Below are 5780 nucleotides of genomic sequence, written 5' to 3' on the forward strand. Positions count from 1 at the left end.
CCGACGTATTGTATGAGTTATCTGTCCATCCGATTAAATATGTTAATACAATATTGTTTCGATGTTCGGAGCCAGTGAGCCAAACACAGATACACGTTACAATGGTATTAAAATTGTCCATACTAATATTATACATTAATGCGATACTTTGAGTCCCGGGAAAGGACATAGGATAAGACACACACGTCATTAAAATTAGGTATACTGTCAAACCTGTAAGTTATTATGTTATGTACTATCAGAGAAGTTGATTCATATGCAAATCGGGGACCTAAGTAGTTTGGTTGCGTTACGTCAAACCCAGCTGACTGATCACAATTAACAATGAATTGACATATTCGACCAAATAACGTTGGTCTGTCAATTGCATAGGAATCAACTTCCTCGATGGTACAATGTCTACATAAGAGTGGGCTGTAAAATTTTGCTGTGTTTTCTAATAAGTATTACGATCCCGAAAGGCGATTGACTTATATGAAATTAAGATCATTGTATATTTTTTTATAATATAAATTTAAAAAAATTGTCCATGGCGTGATGGACTACAATTATTACGATTAATGATATTATTTCAATTATCCTTGGTGCGAAAAAACAAAACAAAGATAGAAAAAAAAGAATATGGGCGCAGAGCCCATAGACAGCCCCAAATTAAATAATTAAAAAATATAAAAACATTGTATATTTATCTGATATTTGCCTAACGGAAAACACGATTCACTTACTTTCACTCGATAATTTTATTTTTCGAAATCATGAATCTTTCTGGGATTTTCAACAAATATCTGTTACACTGATTGAGTTACTATCATCAATCATTAAATAACTTGCACTACTACTCTGCCGCGCAATTTGTAAACGCAGTAAAGAACATGTCAAAGGTTTCGAGAAAAACGCGGTCAAAGTTGAAATTTTATTTTTGGTTGCCAGCACTTTGTTACTCAACCATTAGTAAAAATATTTATATGGGTTCAAAGAGCGAATTTAGAAGATGAAGTGGATATTAGTTTTCTGCTTTTTGTTTAATGTTTTGTGTGTGAAATATCAAAAAAACCGTTTCAGTTATGACATCGCTTAGTTTTCACTCGGTACTCAACTACTCATAAATGCAGTAAATGTGTTTCTTACTGCATTTATGTGTAGTTTCCTATACTAACAGCATATATATGAGATGATTCAATGTAATAAAAATCCTACACCATAATATATACGCCGTACTTTAACAGGTTACTGCATTTATGAGTAGGAACATGAACTGAAATAACTCTTCAATACTATTTACTGCACAGTAATATTACAATTATACTGCGTTTATCTTATGTCAATGCCGCTTTCACGTTGAACTTTACCAAATTAGTAACGAGTACAAATAATTTAAAGGACACAAGGAAAACAAATAATTACTGGAATTTCTTAATTTAAGAAATCACAGACTCAATCAATTGTTAAGACATTGAAAGTCAAATACGTAAAAACAAAACAATCTCTCTTCTCGAGATGTTATAATATATTATTGTACTTTGAGCATCTTAATTTCCTTACAGTTTTTCTGAAATAATCACAGCTTTAGCTACTTACTACTATTTAAAAAAGATAACGGACTTACTATTTTAAATCTAATTTATTTAAGTCTTACTATTTTTAACACATGTCTTTGCACTCTAGTGGCTATAAAAATATAATAAAAAGCATTTATAGGTCTACCAGGATCTATATTATAGAGCTTAACTTCAGCATCTCGAATATCTAAAACAACCATAAACGCAGTAAGTGGTACTTACTGCGTTTATGAATTGTGCGGCAGTACCTACTGTTCACTATTAGCTGCAGCGCAAAGTACAATTCGTGTAGGCACGATTCATAGAATCATTATATCACGATTGGAAGATAGCGGAATGTGTAGACGGGGCTATCGTGGTTTGATATTTTTTCCAGTCCGGTCATTTTTTTATCTTTTTTCTAAGGGAGTTTTGTCTAACTAATTTTGATGATGAATAAACTATTACTCCTTACATTTAAATTAAAACGTCGCATTTAATCGTGAGAACCTGCTGGAAATAAATTTCAACATAACGTTTTTTACGCTCGTTTGTATCGATACAAACGCAAGTTGAACGCTCAGCAAACGGAAGGATAGCACACGTTTTAAACTTTATATCTGCAAAAACGCGATGAAAACGCGCAGAAGACGAGCGCATCAGAAACGCGCGTCGTCAGTGCTCAAAAAGTACGTCGCGTGAAAGGAGCCAAATTAAGCAACTACTTAGCACCCTTCTCCATTTCTTTTGGAAACATTTCGCCTAATTTCTTAAAGGTTAACCTCACTTAGACTAACGCAATGAAAGAAACATGATATTAATTTTACTCTCTTTTGTACAGCTATGTCATAATAAACCAATGATATTCTATGTTGTAATAAACATTGTCACTGACATATTATAATATAGTGCGGGCCAGTTACTCGCTTAGGGCCTTAGGAAATATGGCACGAGTGCAGCGGGGCTAAAATGGTCGCTTTGAAGAATCATGATATGAATCATAATATGATTCATTTTCTAAAATCGCAAAATGCAACTTTGCTTGCAATTCATTTCTGTATTTTTGTACTGATTTGACATTTGTCAGTTTGGCAGTTTTGACAATTCATTTGCTGAATTGATTGAGAGGAATCGCTAAATGTGACCATTTTAGCCCCGCGGGTAGAAACTACAGATGGGTAATGGAAAAATTTCCGAAAGAAAAGAAAAGAAAAAAGAAAAATTTCCAATATATTTTTCCAATTTTCAAATATTTTCCAAGTTGAAATATCAACCAAGATTAAAAAATAAAACAAGATAACTGCGGGATAACATTTTAAGGCTTTTATTTATTCTTTTTCTTGGAAACTTCTATGATTTGTTGCATAAGCCGGCACTTAGACGATCAATTGTATTGTGCAATATCACGCTTCAATTTTTATAAACAGTTTATTTGACAATTATTAGATTGAAGGTGCGAGATGTTCAATATCAACCCTAGACGTTCAATAATATTACGCAATACGTGATAAGGCGCAATAAAATTGCTCGTCTAGGCCGCTAAGATTATAGCGTTCATCACCGGTATTACTAAAGTCGCGTAAGGTTTTTTTCTGAAATTAATAATTATAGAAAGTTTTTTTTGCGCTAGTGTTTAGAAGAGGTCATAAATAGCTTAAGGGGGCGACTAACACTAAAGTGTCGATTTTATAATTCATTTGTATACTTGAAAATAAGCTTCGAATTTTTTCATTTTCTAAAATTAGATACTACATTATATTTCCGAGAATTCGATCTGAGCAAAAACGCGATATCCTAAAATTTTTTCTATAGAAAAAAATCACAATGATGCATCTAATTTTCACGATTTTTTCATTTATTGCCATAACCGTGCATTGAACTAAGTTAATATTTTAACACATTGTATAAAATTCTATCATTGAGAGATCGACCTAGCGGATTTTTTAAATGTTGTATATTTATCGAGTTATTGAGAAAAACTAATTTGGCGATGAATCCGCGTCGTTCTTTTTCACTGTGTGAAAAAGTCCGTCACGCGTGAGTGTGAGTGTCCTTCTCGGACGATGATTGATTTTTGGGGTTAGTCGCCCTCTTAAATTCAAAAACTCTACCAAATCCGACGGGTCCGTTAGCCGCCATTTTGTTTTGAAAGGTGCCTATTTTTGACCACATCTTCATTTTTCATTTTTTTTCAAAAATAAAAAAAACAAAGTAGTAAAACAATCAAAAGGAGTAAAATTATTATTATAATAAAGTTAATTTTAAACCCTTAATTTTTCCAGGCAGTGACCGATGGTTATTTCACCCGCTAATAACTCTTTTATGATGTTACCTATTCTTTTAAGTTGGGAATTTTTTGCGCCCATCTCGCATATTTTTACTTTAGTTTGGTCTTAAGACCTAAAATTTATATTTTTGATCTTAACTGTACTTAAAGGAATCCTACTAATATTATAAAGGCGAAAGTTTGTTTGGATGTATGGATGTATGGATGTATGGATGTGTGGATGTATGGATGTTTGTTACTCTTTCACGCAAAAACTAGTGAACGGATTTTAATGAAACTTTACAATAATATATCTTATACATCAGAATAACACATAGGCTACAATTTTAACCGACTTTCAAAATGGGGGAGGTGTTATGTTCGTTTTCTTATGTTCAACGATTACTCCGCCGTTTGTAAACCGATTTTCAAAATTTTTCTTTTCGTATATGCCAATTTAGTATTATATTCACAAAAGTGGTGATCTGATGAAGGATTCATAAGTAATCGAGGGAACTCCTCAAATTTTATAGGGAAACGTGTGGTGACTTCGGTTTCGTGAGAAGTATTCTAAGCATATGCTACCAACAAGTAAGATTTTGCACCGAGGTATACCTGGTATACCGTGGATATACGTTCGGAAGGTGCTGAGAGAACTCCTGATTCTTTATAGATACAAGTTTGGGAATTTCGGCGTTGTTTTAAGAACGGAAAGCATATTATGCTACTACGCAAATTACATTCATCGTCATCACTACCATATTACACTATGCGTCGTCGATTATGAGCCTATTATGTGTTATTGGTACTTTTCATAGTCTTTTAGATCGAGACTCGAGTTTGTCAAGCGATAATTTAAAAAAATCTAATTATAAACCTGAAGAGTATGTTTGCTTGAACGCGCTAACCTCAGGAACTATAGGTCCGATTTAAAAACTTATTTCAGTGTTAGATAGCTTATTTATCGATTAAGGCTATAGGCTATATTATATGTATCTTAGCGTGATAATTCACGCTAAGACTAATGCGATCAAAGAAACTCAGGAAAATGTGGGGAAAACGGGGGAAACAATCTCACGAACTACTGGAGCAATTTTTATGGCAATATTTGGCATAGATATAGAGTAGACCACGTGAAGAAAGTAGGGACATAAGCTATTTTTTATGGGAAAATGTACGGTTTCCGTAAAATTCCTAATTTACGCGGGCGAAGCCGCGCGGGACATTAGTATGTAATAATAGAACTATCTACACTGCGGTTCGAATCCACTAATTCAAAAAACAGGTCTTCTCTTCGAATCCACTAATTCAAAAAATCGGGTAATTAAAAAACAATCCTTCGCTGTTTCGAACCGCGGTTCGAAAAACTGTGGTGTGAACCAGCGACAGACCCGAATTTTCATGATAAGTATTTCCGTTAGGCTAAAATCGAAAAAGTAACGGAAAACATAAAAAATCAGATAAAGAAAAGTGTTTAACTGGTTTAAGTATCTGTTAAACCAATTTAACTGATACCTAAACTGACTGAGCCTAATTTGTTACGGGTAGAGCAGGAAACTGACGCCAAAAATGTGTATCAAGTAATGAAATATTACTGTAATAATTTATAGGCGAGAGACGAGTGTCTCCAATGGGAAATCTGAGAAATAGGTAGCACATATTCTCTCTCATTGGAAGAAAGTCTTATTCAAATACAGTTGTGATACAGTTTATAACATTTTTTTGTCATAGGAAGAATAGCCTTGTTCAAATCATTATATAGCATTTTTTGTCACTCATTGAAAAAATAGACTTGTTGAAATGATTGCAATAATATCATTCCATTAGGGTAAAAGAAATGGTATTTATTGTTGAAAATAAAGATCATAATCTCATAATATTAATACGTGAACGAAAAACTTTGTAACCCTTTTTACGAAAAATGGGGAAACGTAGTTGCATGAAATTTTGCACAGTTATAGTTTATATGGTGAAGG

The sequence above is a fragment of the Aricia agestis genome, chromosome 5 (assembly GCF_905147365.1).
Source record: "Aricia agestis chromosome 5, ilAriAges1.1, whole genome shotgun sequence".
Classification (NCBI taxonomy): domain Eukaryota; kingdom Metazoa; phylum Arthropoda; class Insecta; order Lepidoptera; family Lycaenidae; genus Aricia; species Aricia agestis.